Source organism: Balearica regulorum, chromosome 5, assembly GCF_011004875.1.
Source record: "Balearica regulorum gibbericeps isolate bBalReg1 chromosome 5, bBalReg1.pri, whole genome shotgun sequence".
In the NCBI taxonomy this organism is placed as follows: domain Eukaryota; kingdom Metazoa; phylum Chordata; class Aves; order Gruiformes; family Gruidae; genus Balearica; species Balearica regulorum.
Window position 1 is genome coordinate 52,652,283 of NC_046188.1, and position 23,077 is coordinate 52,675,359.

Consider the following 23,077-nt stretch of genomic DNA (forward strand, 5'->3'; position numbering starts at 1 on the left):
CAACATCTGGATTACATGCAAATGCTTGGGAATACTATTTTCTATCTAGAGATTTAAGGTTGGAAAAACAACATCTAAAGGGCTTGGTATTTTAAATGATGCATTCACTTATAATGAGATTGTGATTTAACTTACAGTTATTTTCCAGTATTGCACTGTGAAGCTTTGTCCTGATCATTCTTCAACTTTGAAATGAGTTCCCACCAATGCAAACTCCTTATCAGAGGCTTGAAGCCACTCTCTTGTAGTTGCCACATTAACTGAAATACAGTTCTTTGTTATGTGTCAGAGTTGGGCTTCTGGACTTTGCAAGGGCTGAAAAGGCTGTTGCTTCTAGAGAACGCCTCCCGTCTTCACTGGGGTGCCATACAGGAATGTGATGGGTGGCTGGTGAAGTGGAAAGAGGTGGCCAGTGTAAGGACTATATACAGCAAATAAGCTCAGGAAAAGTGTTAAAACTGATTTTATTTATTAATTTATTTTTCTGCAAGGGTCACATCTTGCCTGAAGCATAGCTGTTATTAAAGAAACCTTTCCTGCATGTCATGTTGGACCTACTGGTTCTACCCCTAAGACTTAGTGAAGCTATGAATCAGGAAGACCTTCAGCGTTTCACCACTCCTTTTTCTTCCTGAGTGAGAAGGGTCTAAAGCATCATCAGAACACTTAGTTCTCTGCTGGGTTTGGTGTGAAGTAGTCTGATTCCAATTCTTTTTGGTCAGCAGGAAATTCCTGGTGGTAGTGAGAAGTCTCTGCTTCCAGTAGTGGTGTCTCACTACTGGAGGTGGCTCCTGTGCAGGCCTTGCTATTCATGTTGACCCAGTATTGTGTGTTGTAGAATGAAAAAATGTGCTGAAGCAGAGCTCTACCATGCCAGTCATTCACTAATACAAGATCCCCCAGAGATTCAGTGACATGTGTGAGAACAATTCCTGCTCTTGCCTACGTTATCACAGTTTGATTATCACAGGAAGGGAGCTGTAGTTGACTTCTCTGTGTGGCTTATTTTCTTCTCTAAGTACAGGTAAGCCACAACAGAGAAGCTGATCTTCAAGACAGACTTGTGTGTAGTTTCAGTGATGATGATCTGTTTTTCAAAGCAAAGGTGTGCTGTCTCCTTGTGTGGTATGGAAAGTTGTCTGAATCAGACGTTCCGTTCAAGAATAACCCTTCTCTTGAAAACAATTTGTTTATGATGATACAAAATGGGAAATTACAGTTTTTTTCTTTTTTCTAGAAGTTTCCCTTCTGTTCTCTTCTGTACTCAGTCTTGTGTTGGGAGATTAATTTGCATCTTTGTTTGATTTAAACTGCTGGTGATGTGATCAGCTGTAGCACATGTTCTTATTTACCATTCTGCTATGCGCGTCTCTATAGTTTAGCGTTGTAATCTGAAGAAGGAAGTGGCTATGACAACTAGTATTTTACAATGGTGAAAAATACATGGAGTCTAGTTAAAAATGCTAAGTATTGCCATTTAAATCTCTAACTCTTGATGTGAGATTGAAAAGTTATAGTTTAGGCCTCTCTATCTTTGTAGATCTTATCCAGAAGCCTTACTGACAGAGTAGAATACGTCATGTTGCTTGGCTTCTTTGGGTGTGGGGTTTGACGACAACATGAGAGAGAACATAAGATTCAAAATAACTAACCTGTTGTCATTTAAGAATGCTGATAGGTGAGAATCTCCTGACCAGTTTACTGTTTTAAGCTAATCTGATTTGGCTTCTGTCGGTACAGTATGCACTTACAGTGCTGCAGTGGATGCTCCTTTCACAGAAGAGAGTTAATACAGAAAGAACTTTCTGAGAATGATAGTCCTGCTCTTCAGTTTCCTTACCCCAGTTTTTAAAGTTTTATAGTGTCTAAATAACTTTTGAGTCTTCAAAAATCTTCTTCAGTTACATCTACTTGTTTTTTGATGTTTTATACCACTATAGGATCTTTATTTACTCTTTCTAGTTAATTCTCTTTTTGTTGCATAAATACTACTCAGATTCCTGTAAAGCCTTCTTTCTTCATGGCATTGTGAGTCCGATGGAGCCATCAGAATGCCCCTTCCAATCTGACACTTACGTCTTTACGAGGGATCATTCTTTCTTTAGAAATACCACAGGACAAAACACAGGCTTGCTGCTCATGTTGACTGCGTTGTCTGAAGTCTATGGGAGCAACTGCAAAACTTGTAATTACATTTAATTCTTGAATTGAGACCCTTATCGCTTCCTGCAGTGGTAGCATTTATTTGTTATCATGGCAGGGGTTGGTGGAAGGCAGATTGACTTTCTTTTTCACTTCAGTTTAAGTGGCGGAGGAAGTCTATGAAGATTCCTAAAAATCAAGCTACACTCCCATGCAGTTTGGATAGCCAGGGGAGAGATTCTACTTTTTTCCATATGTCATGCATCAGGAGCGATAGCTACCTTGAAAAGAAAAAGCAAATATGTGGAGAAAAATTATGTGAGGCTGAGAAGTCATGCTTCCCCTGGCAGATGCGGACTTTCTTATATTTTTGCCATTCTGGGCAACTTTATTTTTGCACCTCTCTAGATAGGAGCAAGCCATGTTGAAATGGTAATACTGAAGTCTGTTACAGCCCTGAGGCCAATTCTCTCTTTCGTTGGATGTATATAACCTTTTCTGAAGTAGTTATTTGGTATTCTGGGAATATCAGGAACTGAACAATTGGATATCTGTTTTTAACATGGCTAGAGCACAGTTCTGTAATGTGATTATAATAAAATTCCTATCAACTTTATGCAATGTATAGAAAAGTCATAGCAAATCATATTGCATCATGCATACATGATTATAATTGTAAAAGATGATCTCTGACACAGGCTGATAGTGTAAGTCATTACTTCTTCATTTCTCAGATCATTCGTGAACATTTCCCGTTTTCTCATCTGTGCAAGCAGCAGAGATCTAGAATTAATTCATTAAGCTGAGATAAATATCTGATGATTGTAGTTACTGTTTTCATATTATGTAAATACCTTGGGAGCTACCCTCTTAGGGAGTTTCATCCTGGCTGAGCAGTTGCTACCCTAAGAAATCCGCATTCTGAATATTAAACTTCATGGATATTAAGTACTGCCAGAGGCCAAAAAAAGTAATTTAAATAAGAAATGTATTTTCTTTTATTCTCGCAAAACATATATATATATAAAAAAAAAAACAATGCTTTTGCATATTGACGCCCTCCTCTACTAAATATTTCCATAATACAAATAACTCATAATTATAAGCTAACTTTCTTCACTGTCTCATTTCACATTTTGAAACAGGAGTGCCAGTACTCTGAAAAATGCATTAGAAAATTGTATGTGTATGCTAAATCCTTTGTTGTGCCTTTGTCAAGCTACAGATATTATCATAAAGCTTTTATTGCAAGACATTATTCAGTAATAATTGTTTCTGAATTGCAACAGCTGTTCTTAGTGCCCAGCAGAACACAAAAGTTTTTCACCATTTTTCACAGGCAATGCATCCTTTAGTCAGACTTCTGTTTCTGTTTGTCAGTCTATGTTGAATATATACAGAGCATTAATACTTATAATGAGCATAATTGTATACTCATATTTCTTTAAAACCGACCTAAATGTACAGAGTGACACCATACATACAATTTATGGATACTTAGCACAGTGATAGGTTGCATTGCATTTGTTCAACTCCAAATTCTCCAGTTATATTCTTGATCCTAAGGAATTAACCCATCTATATAGATATTTTTTGTTACAGGAAACCCATGTGAGAGTGGTAAATCATTCCTTCTGGCAAACAAAAGGAACTGTCCAGCATTTTCTAAGCTGAACGTATTAAAACACTTAATAAACTTGAAATGGCTTTTAACATTGTCTTTCAATGCTTTAAAAGCCTCTCATCTATGAAATATTTTTCTATACATAGGGTAGATGTGTATTTATATATCTGCATATCTCTATATGTTGAGAGAGACTACAAATACTCACAGATACTGTTTGTAGCCTAATTCTAGCAGTTGCAGTGCAAAAGTGACGCAAGCTTTAAATTCTGAATTTCCTCATGAAACCTCCAAAAACTTCTGAGTTTGTGAAAGGATACAAAATGAAGAAAATTGGTTTTAACAGCAATGATAAACTATGATGCATCTAGGTATTCAGACTAAATGATAAAGAATTGTATCCAAATTATGGCACAGCTGAGAATATCTGTAAGGATGAAAAGAAAGGAGAAGAAAGGCATAATACTCAGATTATTGATTTGCTTGGTATTAAAAAAATTCTTCAAAATTTCAAAATTAATGAGACATAAAATCATCTCCCTCCTTTGCAGCTGATTCTCATCAGCCAGTTATAAAAGAGCTATCACAGGAGACGAATGCATACCATTAGCTCTTAGTTCAGAATGACTCTGCAAAATAGTCCTTAAAGGTCTACTGATGTGTCTCTGACAATCTCGTAAAGATCTCAAAGCTGCTAGTTGCTGCAGTATATCGGGCTGTCATCAAACCTGGATCTGAGTTGTATAGCAGAAGTGTCCTCACCCTGCAATTTGCTTTAAAGCAACAATCTCACAATAATCTAACTAGGGAAGATGTGCTTCCACAGGGGTCATCTGAGCTCTGTGTTGGCCTGTGCAGCAGTGAGGATGATAAGTTTATCACTAACACAGTCATATTTTCTGCAAACAGGCTTGATGATTGGATCTCTACACTTAATATCATTTTGTTTGTAAAAAAGGGATACAGACATCCCCTCTGTGAAATATTACTTACTGGCAAGTCTATTTTGTGACTTTGGCTATGCAGGCTGTAACATAGTATATTGCTCCTGGAAAACATGTTCTTACTTGAAAATACCTTTCAACGGTGTCTAACCTTGAGTGTCCCAAACTGCCCAACCAACAGTCTTCCATTATGTAGATATTAATCATTGTGATATCTGAATTTTCGTTACTGTCATTTTTTAATAACTGCTGTAGAGACTAAGGGGTGGAAGAAAAGGGATTAAAAAGAGTGGGGGCTGTCTTGCAGTGAAGTTAGGTATTATAGAACTATTGTGTGTTACATACAAATTATGTTCACTTGCACTAAGTTACAGCTGGGTGAGAAAGTCTTCCGAGTGCTCAAAAACATGTGATGAATTGTCATCCTGAATGGTTAAAGGCGGTTTTGGAAACTGGAATCCTCTCCCCCTTCCCACTTACCTCATCTGAGCCAGGTGTCATGAAGCCAGCTGGAAAAGCAAAGTTTCCATTAGTGCTTTGCCAAATGCACCACAGTCTCTGAAGCAGGATGAGCCCAATTTTGCTCCTCTTATTTTTAGGACTGACAAGTAGCTTGGTTTACACATTTTGATACTTGGTGTATTTTGAGAATAGCCTTCCAGTCATTCTGAATGGCATGCAATGCTTTGATATTAAATTTTCATGTTATGAGTTCCATTGGAAATAAATGTTTTTTCTACCCCCTGCAGTAAAATGTTGGTTTATACCAAAGCAGTCTGAGAGGCATATTAGGCTGCTTATTTAAGGATGTCTTAATGAAGAACCTGAGTATCTTGATTACTATGAGGAGATTCTGTGAAGATAGCCAGCTATGCTGTGTTATTGTTGCCACCCACAGATTAGCCTAGTAGCCAGAATGACTGAGGGTTCTTTATTGTGCATTGCTATTGGGTGCTGGCGAGAAAATGGGGAACCACTAAAAGCAGAGGACAGTGCTACCCACGTATATAATTTTGGGTCACAACAGTTTTTGAGAGAATGCTTCCCTAGTAAATGAGAAGGGGCAGGGGGAGGGAGAGAGAAAAAGGTGACTGGAATGATGGTGACATTTGAAAGGGGAAGAGCCTTGTCAGACGCTTGACTTTGTACAGATAAGAAATATATTTTTCTGATTACACATAAGGTTGGGAGGGGCTGCTGTACTGGGCAGATAAGAAGTGGGGTTACATGCTGGTTTATCTATAAGGAGATGGAGTGTTCCTGTCAGACTTGTGGTGTATTTAATTTAGATCAAAAAATCCTAGGGGATTTACGGCTAATCATAAACCAGCATAGATTAAGAAAAACCCTCTGAAAAATATTATAGTGAGATATAATATGTTGTATATAAATGGATGTAAGTATACATAAATATGTTTTGTGTGAATTAAAGGTCATTCTGCTATACTAGGGAAGGGCATTGTAAATGTTTCTTGTGGGAAATTAAATGTAGGTGCGTTAGGGAATCTTGCTGAATATAGAGCAGGGCATGCCCTTTGGCTGTAGAACTGGCCCCTGCATGGGCAGCATGTTTGATGGCATGACTTCTTTCAGTGCCAGGCTGATCTATGGTGGGAACTCGCCAGAACTCTGGGCTGTTGTAAATTACACCAGCCCTCAGGCACCCTTGGGCAGTATTTCGAATTCAGAAGATACCTATGTTTGTGCTACATGTTGTTTGTTGCACTTACTTAGTGAAGGAGATGATAATACTCGATATGGTTTTTAAGTTTCCATGTTTTAACTCGTAGTGGTTGTGACAGTTGTTCAGTGAATTCATCTGAGTTCTAAAACAGGTACCATATGGCCAGTGGTAGTATTTTATTTTTTTTTGTCTGCTACCCTGCTAATATATTGGAGCAATCTGGAAAAAAAAAAAAAAGCCCCAACAAAAAACCCCTCCAAACCATTTTTAAGCTTGCTTCCCTTCCTGTAGTCTCCATTGCCTTTTCACTCCCAGAAATTTTAGTGCTTTTTCTGAAATGTACAATACATCTGCCATGCCATAGGAGCTATGACTGCAATCTGTAGGCATCCTTAAACTGTCTTTCATCTTACTAGGTCAACAACCTATAGAGTGAAGCAATGACATTACAGACCCGTGCAGGATAAACTTGCCCAGAACCTTAAGAACGTGGATCAAAAAAACACCCAAGCAATGCTGAGACCTGTGCTGCTCTTGACTTGCAGCTAATGTAATTGTGCTCAGGTAGGCAGATACCTGCCACAAAATAGATGCAAAATGCAGGTCTTATGATGTTACTTGTTAAAAGTTGAATTCTGACCACATTTTGAATCCTGAAAGCTGACAAAGAGCTATTTGTGATGACACCTTCAGTTGTCTAGGTGTAGGTGTGAGAAAGACAAAGGGTACTGCAACTTTGGAGGGAGACTTTGTGCCATCCAGCTGCTATTCTGGCAAAGCTTCATGGTATCTTCCTGTCTATATGCTACATGAGAGAAAATGGAGTGTTTTATGCAAAGATAGTTTAAAATTATCTTTTTGCTTCATTTCTCTATTTGTATATGTTTTGTGATATAATACCTTTTATCATACTCACAGACAAAGGTTGAACTATATAGCAGTTGCTAGACTAATGAACCTGCACATGTTGAATTGCTGGAACACAAGACGCACTCCTACTTGAATAAAACATCACAAGGTGAATAATTTTAGTGATACAATGGGAGAACAGCAACTTTGTTTGCATAAAACCTGAATTTTGAAACGTATATGATTCAGAAACAGATCTTAGGAAGCTTTCACAGAGCTGTTCCAAATGAGTAATGGAAAGGCAGCAGTCTTTCAAACTTACTACTAAGACACCAATGGGGGTTTTTAAATGCATATTTCTAAGTTATGCCTTCTTCCCAATCCAAGCATAAAGATTCATTTTGTTTTTCCTTGTTGCAGTCCTCAGATGCTGGGTTCTGAACCCGCCGAAGAATCGTCATGGAAAGATTCAGATACTTGTTAGGAGTTTCACTGACTCTATTTTGGCAAGAGAGGGTGCACGAGCCAGTTATTTTGCTGAGACCTGAGTGCGGTCGTGTTCCTTAATGCTGCCGAATGGTTCAGAGCCAGCTGCTTCTGCTACGTTTCAAGCACGTGCGGTGATGAACCAACTTTGGTTGTTTGGACTGAAAAAAAATTTGCATTTTGATTTTATCATCAACATACATCATAAACTTCTAATGCTGTTCTAGCCTAGAAGTAATATTAATCATTTCCCTCTTGCAGAAATGTCTGTATTTTATAAGCTAAGTCACTGTGTTTCTTTTTTCCTTTTTTTTTTAATCTCCTCCCCACCCATTCTACCAATCAGTACAAACTTTGAATTATCTTTTAAAATCTTCTGTCTTTGGAAGTTAAATTCTTATGGATTAAGGGTTTATATAGTTACCTTTGCCTTTTGTGGGAACATGATTTTTATTTTTTGTTTTTAAAGAGGTAAAAGGTTGAGGAGTAAGCAGGATGGGATGGTCACATGCTGGTGATGAAGGCAGCAAAATGTGTTTAGAAGTCGGTATGTAAATGTATTAATTTGCTGAGTTATAGAATAGCCTGGTGTGGCTGGCAGGATCCCCATCACATAAGCAAAGGTAGAAGGATTGTGCCTTCTCTGCATTTCACAAACACTCTTTCACTTTCTAATTATGTGGGTTGCTCTTTGGTTTAAGTAAGAGAGAAAAGGGCATCCTGATTCCCTGCAATCTGCACTGTTGCTTGTTCCTTGGGACCCCACTAGTCAAAACAACGGGATTCGTATGTTGACGACAGCTGAGAGACCAAAGTATGACCAGATGGCAAGGGGGAGCTGAGCTGTCTGTTTCTGCAAGCGATAGGCACATTATGGTTATTCTCTTTTGGGGGCGAGGGGGTGGAAAGGAGGGGGAGGGGGAGAGAGGAAGAGGGAGATATTAGATAAACAGACTGTAGCCTGAATACATATGACGTGTGGGAGGAAAGCTTTGTTAAGCAAGAACCGAAAGCCTCTCGCAGAGCATTAAGCAGCACTGCCTGTGCATTAGATTGAGCCAAATCAGAGGAAATGGGAGCACAAACCTGTAAAACTACTGTAAGGCCAGCGAGGTTCACCAGGCTTCTGCAGGGGAGTTTGAAACAGTGAAGTACTGGAAGGTTTTACTGTTTCTTTAGCTCCGCTTACTTTTTTTAGAAGGAAGGAAGGGTCATGTAGCATCAGACATGCCAAAGGGGTGTTTTCCTTATCTTTATGATGTGCAAGATATGTTTTATGAGTCAAAGTTGATTCATAGCTTCATTCTGTTAAGACTTTTTCATCAGCTCTGTGCATAGGAGATGGCTTTATGGGGTTCTGGGTATCTGCTGTTTGCAGTGAGGTCACTGGAAGTTCAGTCTAGCCAGTGATTTGCAGGTGGTGCCCAGCATGCTCTGTGATTAGGGAATGCATCCTTGATCTACATCACCCTGAACCTGATCTGGACCCAGCTGAATTCTGTAAAAAATTTCCCACGTGACTGTATTAGGGTCTGGATTATGTCTTATGAATGAAACTGAAATATATTTTTATCAGTTATTGATAGTAGTGCTATCAAATCTTTCATTACTGCCCTCTCTGGCTCAGCAGCCTAAGTTGCAATGTTTGTCCCCTTTCTTCTCATATTTTTCTGACGGTTCTTGTGTGACTGAATGAATAACTAAAGCAATTGATACTTGCATTCTAGAAAAAAGGAGAGAATTTTTGTTATTTTGCTCTTGTAAGGACAGTGTCTTACTGTCTAAAAAACTGGTAAGAGACCATAGAGAGCATTTATTTGAGAAGGATTTGATATTCTTTCCCATCTACACATCATATGCTGGTAACTTAACTTCCTTTTTTTGTCTCCCTTTTTTGTTTTGACTTTTGCTTCTCTGATTTGCTGACCTTTGAGTAGTTCCTTCTGAAGCAAGGTGACATGAAAGCAGCCTCATACTGTTGTTTTCCTGATGAACCACTCTGAAGCGCTCTGGTTTACATAGGGGGAAACATAACTGATTTACTGGACTGTGGCACCTAACACCACTGTTCAATAACCTATTGGAGTGTTTGAACATGGTCACCAGCTTGGCTTCCCTGCTACTCCCTAGATAGTTGCTTGCAATATTGATCTGTAGGGGGGCAGGGATAGACAGCTGATTTATAGATGTAGCGTGTTGCCTAGAGGAGTGGGTTAGCTAAGATTGCATTCTGTCTGGTTTTGGTCACAATAATACAAAGACTTTAGGGGGTCTTTGCTACACAAAAAGTGCAGCTGGAAAATTTTAAATTTTTATACTCGTACATACATAATGAAAGCCTTCAAAAACTTAAAAAAAACAAAATGAAAACAACACAACCACCCCACAAAACCAAACAAAACACCCCTACCTAAAAAATGCCCAACAAAACCAACAAAAAAACAGCCAAACAAAAATGAAAAACAACCAAAACAAAAAGATACCAAAAACATTTAAACTCTTTTTGGAAAGATGCTGAGTGTTGTATGCCAGTTTTCTGTTCACTTCTTGGAAAACCTTTTGCAGTTCCATATGGGACACCATCTTTTAGAACACTGTTATTTTAATTAGTGAACCAGAAAAAGCATTCTGCTAATTACCATTGCTTCTCTAGCTATGCAGAAGCCCCCTTCCCCTGTTTTATGGTAGTACAACACATATAGCTGCAATGTATTAGAGATTAACTTTTTTATTTTTATACTAATTATAATGGCTGAACCAGGGATGCCAATAAGTTTTTGTTGTCAGCCTTACTGATCAGATAATTTATGACCCTGTCTTTTTACAAAACTTCTATCCCATTGTCAGGTCTCAAAAAGTTAGGTAAAACTTCCATTTGGTTAGATGCAGCTTTTCAATACATGACTTTAAAAGTTACTTCCAAATAAAGGGAAAGAATAAAATATTAAATTGTTCCAAATTTGCTTTACTTTTAAAATGTCTGCAATTGTGTTGGGAATTCTTTTTCTTTATTGTAAATATGAAAGCCTATTTCATTTCTAATTTAAATAATGTAGGAAGAAGCTGTTATCTAACAGATAAAAGTACGGTGTGCAGTTTCACAGTAGCTGTATAATAAATGCTGTTAGTATTGAGATATACCATGTTTACATAATATAAAGGGACATAGTTACCAGGGAGAAGGCTGGAAGTTTTGTCATATATGTAATATTAGTAGCTAGCTCTTCTACTATACGTAGAATCTACAGCTCTCAAATCCATGTTTAGCCAAGAAAATGCACCTATTTTTCAACAAACTCTAATTGTTAGCGTGAACCTGTCACTTATGTGGGATCTGGCATTGCAAGGTAATTTTGCAAGTCTGATGGGTTTGGGTTTTTTTAAAGTGTCTAAGGAGTATTGTGGTATATACTTTCAGTCTTGGAGAGAAAAATAATTGGGTTTTAAGCTAGAAAAGGTTAGCCAAAAATATCTAAAGCAATATGGTGAACATAAATTGTGTAATTATTTGGTCATTTGCTGTTCTTCTGGAATGAAGTGGCATCTTCTGTCATTGGCTTTGTTAGGAGCAGGACTGTGTGCATTCTAATTTCTGATTTGGTTTATCTATTCCTAGTTTGGTGTTGATAGCTTTTCATTGTGATGTGCTAGTATCTGAGCTAGTAGGGGGGAATCTTAATACAAAGCTATATTTAACCATTTAAGTTTGTTGTCTGTGCAGCCGTTCCAGTGTTCACGGTCTAATTGGGACTTCAGCGTCCAAGCCAAGGAAGCAAGGAAGATAACTGGAATAAAGATCTAGAAAGTTAGATATGGGGTTTTATTCTTCTCTCTGCTGTTAATTTACTTTGACATTTTAACAACCTTCAGGCACAGGAGTTCATATCATATCCCATTAATGTTCAATTTGATTGTGTTTTGAGCACTTGTACCTAAAATTAAATAAATGAAAATAATAGACCTTGAAAATTGTGCCTGATGTGTCTCAGCATCAGTTTTCCATATGTATAAGAAAGCTGTACTCATCTACCGCACCCATATGTGGGATTGCTAATGTGAAAATTGAAAAATGCTCTGTAATTATCAGAACATAAGTGCCCAGTACTTATAAAAATGGCAGAATACAGTTTGAATCTTGTCTCTATGATTTTCCTCTCTGCTTTGCTTCTCTTGCTCTTTGAGTTTGCTGCCAAATACAGTTGAATGTCATCGTATCCATTCTGTTATAATCTGAGAGTTTTCGTCCTGTGAATAAACTGGCAGCTATTAGTGGCAATGGAGATGTTTTTAATTTCAGCTCTTCAGTACAGCACTAAGAGTTCTGAGCGTTAACGACTGCAGTCTTGGGTCCATCCATGTACTGAAATGAAAGATAAGAGTAACCCTGTCTTACAGTGATCAATTTTCTATATAGAAATGTCAACCGTAATTGGTACTTAAAACAGTTCTTAGTGATGGCTACTTTGATAAAAAGTGATAGAGAGAGATCAGTAGTATGTGTCTGATAGGTCTTTTTTTGAGCAAAAGGCAGGTTAGTAGAGCTTGAATGTTCTGAGTATAACCGGAGTACTGTAGTTTATAGTATTTAGTTTACTGCAACAGACTCGCACTTTAACATATCACCAGTGGATCACATATATCTTACATGAATACAAGTGTATATGAGACTATACTGAGTTCAGAAAAGGGTTTCCTGCTCCGTGCATGAATACTTAGTCATTACATTTTCAGTTTCTTAATCACAATTAATAATACACTAGGTATGTTTCTATAGCAACTTCTACTCGAAGATCTCAAAGCGCTTTAGAAACGTTAGTCTTAGTTTCATAATAGCACTCACATAAAGTGCATGTAATTATTCATATTTAGCAAGTGGGGAAACTGGAGAGATTGAGCTGCTGAAAGATACACAGAAATTGGTGATGGAATTAGGAACATTATCTGGAGATTTGATCTAAAGCCTACTGAAAGTGTTTGGATTGTGTCATAGATTTTTAGTTCCTTTGCAGCGTTGTATCCACAAAACTGAGCATTCTTCCATGATGAGGCAGTCTTGAATAAAAAAATCCTGTTTCCCCATAAGGTTTCTGTTTTACCCTACCTTTAGACTACCTTACAAGTTTTCTGAAATAATCACTTTTCATGGTTGCAGATTTTTATATTTCAAAAAACACCTGATGTTGGAGAATGTCCACATGGGAAGGGCAATAGGACAGGTAATTACCTGAACACTTTGAGCATTTTTTCTAGGTGTGCAGTCAAAACCAAGACCATTCTCAAGCAGCTTTTCAGAAAGCAGATAGATTGCTTAAAGCTTTGTGTAATATCACCAGTTGATATCTCAGTAATGGTTGTACATTAGGAAGTGGTAGGAAATGGAGGCATCTTGGTTTTTTTTTCTTCCCCTAATGTACTTATCTCTCTCTATCATTTAATTGAACTTTATTTGCAATTAAAGCTATCTTGAGCATTGCACTTAAGCATAGTTATATCTGAACTGCAGTTGCTTAGCTTTGCAGAAGCAGAGATAGATTGGGACAGGACAAAAAAGTCTCTATTTTCAATCCTCATTCAAGAAGAACTGAATTCTCAATTTTCTGAACTGAAATGGATTTAATTTTGTTCTCCTCCTTACTTGTTCCCTCCACTTCCCAACAGCTGTCCAACAAACTAAAACCAACCATACAAACCAAAAAACTCTTGACTTTTTACTTGAAAGTGAGATCTGTGGTGACCAAAGAAATAATTTCTTTCTAGTGTACATGTAGTATCCGTAGACTGACAAAAATGTTTCTTGCTTTTTCAAAATTCTTTTTACTCCCTGCAGCAAAATGAGGTAGGAAATGCAGCCTTTCTTTTGCTTCTTTCAGGAGATCTACATTCAGGTTTCTGTCTCTTCAGCAAGTTGTGTTGCTTGGACTTGTCCATCATTCTGTGTGTCTTAGCTTCCACTATGTAAAATGAAAGTAAATCAAGCTTCCTTTCTCTTGCTTGTCTGTTTTCTTAGTGACTAGAGGAAAGAAAACTTGATCTTTGCTGAAGCTTTTATAATGTCATAACACAAATAATATTGAAATGGATGGAGGAAAATGACTCTAAGAAAGAAGGTAATGAATCCTTTCTGGCTCTTGTTTTGCACCTTGCACTAGTCATGATGCTGGAGACTTACAAATCACACCTTTGACCGAGTAGTGTACTGGTGGTTTTGTCTGCAGGAAGGCAGGTTTTCTTTAATTTTGGATCCTTCAGAAGAGTTCTCTATCTGTAAAAAGCTTCTTTCCTCCCTCTTCCCTCTCCCTACTTTTGTCCGCTTCCTTTACTTGTTATTGAAGATGAAAGGTTACTGACAGAGAAATGGAGAGCAGAATTCTGCAATTCATCTTCATTTTCATGGCAGTTAGTGTAGATGTTTGTCCAAAGTTCCCAGAACAGCTTTGAGATGTAGAGCACAACGATAGGAGTTTTTATTTCAGCTCCCCAGAGTGTGTGGAGATCCAGTAAAAGAGAATCCAAAACAAACAAAAAAACCCCAAACAACCCAAACCCAACCCCCCTCTATTTAGCACTCTGTAGGTATCTGGAGAAACAGGGTGAGTCAATAGGATACAACAACTATTTAGCAGGGTGTGGGGAAGTTGAATTAGCTAGTAGTAGCTGCTAGCTGTTGAGCGTTTGAGTGGATCTGTCCTAAATTTTACAGAGCCACTGCTTTCCTAGATATTTAACAAATTAGGACTGTTAGCCATGTTCATGTTTTTATAGAGCAGAAAGATTATTTTGCGGTGTCTTTAATAAATGGAATAAGTCAGTGTTGGAAAGGAACAGTTCAGGAATACTTTTAGTGTTAGTGCACTTGCGCACTGCTTAATTACACACCCTATTTAGTATCACTCTGTTGACAGTACAGCATTCAATTTATGTTGTTTATGCATTGGCATTTGAGAGGCTTTATCAGTCAATGTAACATTTTGGGATGTCAGTGCTGAAGATTTGCACCTTAAAGGGCATGGATGATACTCACTGTTGACTGGAATAGCTGCCTATTATTGCTGTAACCTTAGCATGAGCTGTGTTAGTGTTGGATCAAATTAATCTCTTGTGCTGCTGAAGCAAGATGATTGTGCCTGTGATAAAAATTTGTTGTCTCCTAGTGGTGCGTAAGCAAAAACTTGTAATGATAGTGACATCTGGGAAATGTCTGTTGCTACCCTAGTATAAATAGCACTTCAGCTGCTTCTCCCCCCAGTATAATACTGTGGGTTTCAAAATTTCCCTTCCTGTCATCTTGTTCCTGTCACTTGCAATGTTTGGGTTGGTTAGCGTACTTGTAGTATTTGGTCCAGGATGAATACTTGGTCCAGGACTTCTGTGACATCTCCAAAATACTTTCCTGTAATTCAGTATAAGAAATAGGGCTTTCTGTGTGCCTCTAAGTTATAAATGTGTGGCTAGTTGCACAGAGAGGTAGTAATGTTAAAAATCCTGAATTTCTAAAAGTTCGTTGAAAACAGAGGAAAGAAGCCAGGTTGGTGCTCCATTTAAGGGAAATACTGTAGTGGAAGCTCAGCCTTTGCTAGGTATCAAGCTTCACATGGCTTAACTACAGAAAAGTCTGATGTGAGCTTGCCCCTTTTAGAAACCAAAGAATCTGGTATGAACTGAATACCTGTGGGAGCGCAGGCTTCTTTACTTGTGCTGCTCACATAACATACTTTTTACCAAACAGCAGGTACATGCTGGCAGTTTGATGTGAGCACCTGACCCATCTCGCCAGGTATTCAGGCAGAGTTTTCCAAGGCAGTAACTGCTTAGTTTATCTGATTGTATCATGTTGGATCTAAGAAGAAAGTGGTCCTTAGGAAAGGTGCTGGGATTAGTTAGGAGTGCCCACTATCTGTAACAGAGTAAGAAGGGGTGTATACAAGCTTCATTCTACTTACTAAAGGTTGGGAGTTGTGCCTGTTGGATAGTGTCCAGATGTAATTCATGATTTTTTTGTGAAGGAAGATCAGCAGTTGCTCTTGGCTGTGACACTTTATTGTATTCAAACATGTAGTTTTCCACTGGAGACTCCAAGAAACTATAGGGATAACATGGAAATTTGGAGATGAGTGGGGAGAGTTTTCAAAAATCATCTCTTCCCACTTAAATATTTCTGACTTACCCTTTGAGGCTTGGTGGTTGCGGTTTCAGGTTTTGGCTAGCTACAGAAAAAATTATTAAAAACCAAACCACCACAGTTCCTGTCAATAATTAGGAAGAAGAAACTCTTCATGAAGATCTTCCAAATGTCAATGTTGCTATTGTAACTGTGGGCCTGTAGCAGTTTCCCACTGATGCAGGGTTTCAATGTGCAGGTTTGCCAGTGTCTTCAAGAACTGTCACAAGGATCCTGGCTTCCTGTTGTGCTTTCATATGGGAAGTAGCAATCAAACTTTGAAAGGTCATAGAGAAGAGATCTTTGTAGTTCCAAGTCAGCTGTGGAAGGCATAGTATGCAAATATACTTTGGCAGGAAACATATGAAATATGAAATCTGTTTCTTGGCATCTTCACTGCCAATGCTCCTTGTGGTGGTTGGGCTTGTTCATCTTCAAAAAAATCCCCCGAAACAGAACAAAAAAACCTAAACAAATTAAAAAAGCCCCACCCAAACAGTTGCCTTAAAACCAATACACTTACCTTAGTACTGAATACTGACACCGTAAAGCAGTACGGCTAAGGGATATTCCTGATCACAAGGATGGAAGTTTGCACTGGAATCAGGCAAAGCAGTCGACTTCTGTGACATTTGGGATGGGGAGGTGGGGAGTTGCTTTTGGCCCAAGAAACTCCATCATTTGTTAGAGCCTTCTTGTCTTACAGGAATATGTGCTGTGTTTGAGGAAAGTGAATGTGTGCTTAAGTTCTTGCCAATGCAAAGCAATGTTGTCTCTCCCCACTTTATAGGCTACACGGATGTGTTCAAGTGCTTCACTGGGTTTACAAGATCTTTGCCCTGTTCCAGTTGTTAACAGGGACAGATAGGACAGATCTCTGTTACGCTGTTGCAGGGTAAGGTTTATAGAGCAGCCTGTATCTATTCTTCTCTGGCAAATTGGAGTTGACAAAACCTGGAACAAAATACTAAAGAAATTTTTTCATCTGTATATCTGGCTGTGGGACAGATTCATGGAGATTATACAAATCCAGTGTAACTATTCGTAGGAAGGGTTGCAAAATCTTTCTGCTTTCCTAAAGCTTTTCTACCACCATAGCGTTCACAATATCACTTAGCCCTCTATCCTCTTTAATGAAAAACACATATACCACTTTTATCTGTTGCATCCTTGAAGTCTCCAAGAGATTTATGTTGGTAGCATATACAGAAGAAATGGAATGTGTTCAGATGCTGAAATAATGGGTGACAGGACAAAGCCAAATATGGGGGGATCAAGAAGAATACAGTGAATATGTGTTTCTAGTTCCTTGTTCTGATTGGTAGACTGGCTGTTGTCAGATTGGACCATGGGCCTAATTTAGTATGGCAATTCTTATGTCCCCAAAGAAGTCACCTAGTTGCTATGTGCTTCTGCAGCCACAAGGTTATTTTATTTTGTGCTCCCTTCAGCTGCACCTTAAAACATCTGCAGAAAAAAATCAGCACTATGCGTATTAGTAGATTTGAAAAATAAAATAGTCCACCAAACCTCTCTCCCTTTGCTCCTTGTTTTCAGAATAATACTGTGAAATTTCTCTCACTTCACCATGACTGGTCTGTGAAATTGGGCATCTCCCTCTTTAGTTTACTGAAGGCCCCAATTATAAGATCAGGCTCTGGAACCATAAGCTTTCCCTGGCATGGAAATTTTGTTTGGGAGTGATTTGTTTGGGTTTATGTGTATGCAAGGATGCGAAAGCTTTTTTCATACTGAAGGTTTTCTCTGAAGTAGAAAGCCAACTGACCTTTTGATGTAATTCTTGTATGTAAATGATCTGAACGCATACATGCTGATTTTTCTTGAGGGCATGCATGTTTAAAAAGTCATGGTCTTACTACAAATGTTCACATTTGTTCCTACCGACCACTTAACTGTTATTAGAAGATAGAATAATATTAAACATAACCATACACATGTGACCACAGGACTGATTAGCACTTTTCCTTCGATAATCTTAAAATATTCAGGCATAAAGGAAGTATTGCTTAAGACCATTTTACAACTGTTAATGGGGTTTTAGAGGGTCTGAACCAATGTCTGATCCTGCAGAGAGCTGCAAACCATTTGTGTGTTGGTGACAGTTGTTTCAGGGTACTGACTATAGTGAAATAAAATGCCTTAATTGTCTGCATAGTGTAGATGTCAGGGACTCTGCATTTACTCCTTCAGTCTAGTGATCTATTCCTGTTGCATCAGTTTACTTGTAAATGTAAGTCTAGGCTAACCTGATGCACATCACACAGAGTAACTGTAGGAAACAGGAATCCAGCCTCCACTGCCTGAATCTGTCTCCTGTTCTGATCTCTGCATCTCCTTCAGTGAAATCTGAATACTGGAGCCCCGCCTGTGTCTTCCTGTTCATATGCAAAGTGAGATTTCTATGTCAGTCACACAGTGAGACTTTAGTGACTACACTGAAAACTGATGCATTTATCCAGTATAACTGGTTTCATGTGAGTTTCTGGTAATTGCATTTCACACAAATAAAGCTAACTTTTCTGTGACCAAGTACTGCTCTGAAAGATTTGTCTGTGTTTTGCTATTTTGTCCAGGGTTTTATTCTTCTTTAGTTAAGCCTTGCCATCAAGACTAAATCTGCTGGAGTTAGATATTCTATGTAGCATATCTTTATTACTAAAATAATTCCCTGGGGGGTGGGATTGGGAAGCATAAAATAATCTGCACTGTCATGTTTAGGAGGTTTGCAGGGGCATTGTTTTGACTTCCTATTTATATATAATTTAAAAAAAAATTTTAAAGTGAAAATGGGGGAGAAACTCTGATTTGCTGTAGAGAAGGATTTAGGAGTTGCAGCCCTAGGTGTAAAAGCTTGCTTACAGCAATTATAGGTGACTGTGGAAAGCCATCGAGACCCTGAGATCTGTAACGTTTCTTGCAGAGATGGTGATTTTGATGTCTAACCAGTAGAAATGAGATTTAGTGGTATTTTTGAAATGGATCTTGCTCAATACTGAGTTCTCCAAAAGCGATCCTTGAAACAATGCTTGTGAATCCCCACAGAAGTTGTATTTCACTCTTTAAAAATATCCCTATTTTTTAATTCTAATTATTCAAAACAAATGCAGACTATTAAAAACTGTTGTTTTATAAGTGTCTCTAGAGCTGTTTATTCTTGCCTAAATACCATAAATACTTTCTTGCTATTTGGATAATCTGCTATGTTATTTCAGATTACCCTTGCTGTATGTAATTTTGGGGATGTTTTAATCCTCCTAAAAATTCTTTTTCCTTTTGTGGTATATGCCACCACTGTAACTGTAGTCTATTAAGTGATCTAATCTATTAGACATCTATTAGACATCTAATCTGTCTATTAAATATCTATTAGTATCTAACAGATGCTTTAATGATCTGTTTTATTTTTTTCTTTCTCCTTAAGGAAGGAATAGTACTGCTGTGTTAACTGGCAAGCAGGTCAGCTGTTGTAACATGCTGCTTTTCTTTAAAATGAGTTAAGGTAGCATATCAGATTTGAATATTTTAAAATAATCAAAGGTGTTGAGTAAGAACATACCAGCCCTCTCAGAAGGAGAGAGGGCAAAAGGCATTACCTGTGAGTGGACTACAGATTGGTGTGAACTATAGACATACACAATAAGGGTAACTACAGATTAGTAATTATTTAGGAAATGCTATTAAGATGAGAAGGCTGTCTCAATCCAAATGGTTTTGGATCGGATTTGTGGGTTGGTGGCAGCTGATGTGGGAGCTGTAGAAAGTAAATATGTGATGAGGAACTATGTGAGGTTCTGTCCTTTGTTTAGATAAAGGTATTTTGAACTGAGGATAGTAGGGGGTGCAACTCTTGCAGCTTTTTGGGATTGCTCTAAATTTTTTGCTTCATTCCTGTTTTTTGTAAGTAACATCTTAGAGTAGTTTGGGGTTTTTTTATGCTTCTACGCCCCCGGTCCCTCAAGAAACAGAGACAACTTCTATTTTTAATTCAGCCATATTTAGTAGCAATATGTTTCTCTTTCTCTCTCTCTCTCTTTTTTTTTTTTTTAACTAAGTAAGGTAGTAAGTAATAAGTAAGGTAAGATCCCTGAACAAAATATGTCATATCTAATCCTTTAGTGCCTGGTGATGGGAAAACAAAGAAATTATTTGTGTTGGAAATCTCACAATATGTAAAGACACAAAGGCTTGGCAATCTGATGGGTTTTTTTTTTTCTTGCTATGCTAGTGAATAAATTTTAAATTGTCACATCTTTCACAGATGGCTTAACACCCTGCGTTATTCAGTCTTTAGAAGGCCTGGTAAATACTTTCTTTTATGACGTATGGAGGGGCTTTAACAAGACTTTTGGAATTATTGATGCCACGTTAATAGGGTGTTTTGGTTTGCTTTATACAATATCTAAGAGAGAACCAGAGATTGAAAGAGAAAATATTTGGGAAAAGGCAAAATTAAAGTGAGCAGAACTTAAAACAAGAAGTTGGTACAGACATTGGAGTGTAAGCAATCAGTTATGAGCCAGCTGGTGTGGAAGCAGAATTTTTGGTCCCAGATTTGCTCTTTTTGCTAGCCTCTGAGGCTGTGTCAGATAAGACATGATCTTCAGCACTGCAGCACTGCACGAAGGCTATTTGACAAGGGAGCAGTTTCCTGAGAGATGCAAGTCTGTAGGACATGATTTTTGTTGTGACAGAAGTTGGCCTGTTCACAGTTCTGGCATAGCATCATAAATACTCAGTCTGTTTGTAGTAATTTTTTCCCCATATCACTGATCAGATCTCTTTTCTCTTTGTTTATCTGTTAGGGTTATACTGTGAATAGTGTGACTTCACACACCAAACTCAGAGTGGTTTCCCTTTATTTTGTAGTGGAGAGAAAGGATGGAGTAGAGGAGTAAGTCTTTGTGTGCAGGTAGTCTCCACTCTGTTCCTACAGACCCAATCCATGCTATGGGTGATTGCGTGTGTGTTGAATTTGCAGATTATTTCTGAGGAACCAAACATGGTAATTCGTGCTGGACCTATTACAAAAAATAGGAGACCTTGTGATAGTCATCTTCATGCTGAGTGGTATTCCCCTTGGCTCTTCTGGGAAGCCTTCCGTTTGTAAGTTTATGTATTAACAGGACATTCAGATTAATTCTTAGGGCTCACAAATTGTGCAGACTTGTTCAGTAAATTTCAGTAAATGGCATTCAAGTCAGGACAATTAATTTGCCCCCAAATCTGGCATCCTTATATAAGTGATAAAAAGATCAAAGTCATGGAGTGTGCAATTTTAAGGCAATTTCTTTGCTTTTAAAAGACTTATTTTCATGAAATAGAGCATCTCTTTACTCCAAAAGGAATATATACCAGTGTACGGTATTATCACTGTATTATTCAAGGTTTTTAATTTGTTCTATGTATCTCTTCTTAACTTTTGCTTATATATGTACCTGTTTTTTTGCATCTAGCATCCTTCTTTCCCTGTGTTTTGTGTCAATGTTTATAAATGGAGATACACATAATTTGAAGCTGGAATCATCTTTTGAGAGTTTTTGTTGTTTCTGAGTGCTACTCATGGTTGTTACTATGTATGTGAATTCAGTCTAGCTACCTGAAGGTCCTCCATGCCACCACACCCCACACCAACAATCAAGAAACCAATGAAAGGGTTGATTTTTGGTTTGTTGTTTTTTTTTTTTTTTGTAGTGAAGGAGCTATTTTTTCTGGAGATCCTCTATGTGCAATAACCTTTGTTGTCCTTTTGAATGCTTCACTTAACAGAAAATTTTGAGGTTGCAAGAGGTTTGGAGGGTTCAGTACTTATTAATAGATGTGTGTTCTATTGTTGACAGTGTCTGTCTAATTATTTTTTTATTATTGGAGTGTACTGTATTAATGAGTTGCAATTGAAAACCTGAGCATGGCGGAGAGGCACTGTTGACATAAGTAATTTTCTTAAACTTGTCTGTACTTTACAACATTTATAAAAAGAACTGTGGAGAGCAACTAGTGATTAAAGAGGCTCATAAACTAGTGCTGTTTATTGGTAGCAAAACTCCTCAGTGAATGCAAGAACAAGTTCTACGTAGAAGATATGCCCATGTTTTGGATACTGGATGGCATAATAAGGTAACGTGTCAGAGTGACTGTGAAGGTCATAAACCAGGTATTGGTTTTGGGGATGTTGGTTGATGCCAATGGCATCCTTGCTTGTATCAGAAATAGTGTGGCCAGCAGGACTAGGGAAGTGATCGACCCCCTGTACTCAGCACTGGTGAGGCCACATCTTGAATACTTCGTTCAGTTTTGGGCCCCTCACTGCAAGAAAGATATTGAGGTGCTGAAGCGTGTCCAAAGAACAATGACAAAGCTGTTGAAGGGTCTAGAGCACAAGTCTTATGAGGAGCAGCTGAGGGAACTGGGGTTGTTTAGCCTGAAGAAAAGAAGGCTGAGGGGAGACCTTATCGCTGTCTACAACTACCTGAAAGGAGGTTGCAGCCAGGTGGGTGTTGGTCTCTTTTTCCAAGTAACAAGTGATAGGAGAAGAGGAAATGGCCTCAAATTGCACCAGCGGAGGTTTAGATTGGATATTAGGAAAAAATTATTCACTGAAAGGGTTGTCAATCACTGGAACAAGCTGCCCAGGGAAGTGGTTGATTTACCATCCGTGAGGTATTCAAAAGCCATGTAGATGTGGTGTTTAGGGACATGGTTTAGTGGTGGACTTGACAGCGCTAGGTTAACTGTTGGACTTGATAATCTTAGAGGTCTTTTCTAACCAAAACAATTCTATGATTCTATTAAAACCAGAGATGCTGGCAGTCAGTGCTTAAGAAGCGCTCTTTTCTGTAAGTTGTGAAGCCCTCTTGAGAATAATACGCTTAATCTGGTTTCCAAACAATCTGCCATGTTTTGCCATTGCTTTGAAAGTTTTCTTACAGAGGTTTGACCAGAACGTTACTGAGAGAAGTATAGTGAAAAGTGGGAATGTCTGTGTGTCGTGCTGTCTGCTGGTGAAGTTGTTCTGGTCAGGTAAAACAGGTCTTAGGGTTCTGTTCTTCACTTGTGGATTCCCTTCATTCCCACAAATTTTTTCAATACTGAAGACCTCTTTGAAATTTACAGACTGAAGACTTGGGAACTGTAGTGGAAATGAATGTCCGATGGAAGACACACCAACTTCA

At 38.2% G+C, this 23,077-nt stretch overlaps 1 protein-coding gene across 9 annotated transcripts in view; it reads left to right on the forward strand.

Annotated features, from left to right (window-relative positions):
* BRSK2 (BR serine/threonine kinase 2) overlaps positions 1 to 23,077 on the forward strand; it is a 335,389-nt gene that overhangs the window by 25,279 nt on the left and 287,033 nt on the right. The gene's annotated exons all lie outside the window — the stretch shown is intronic.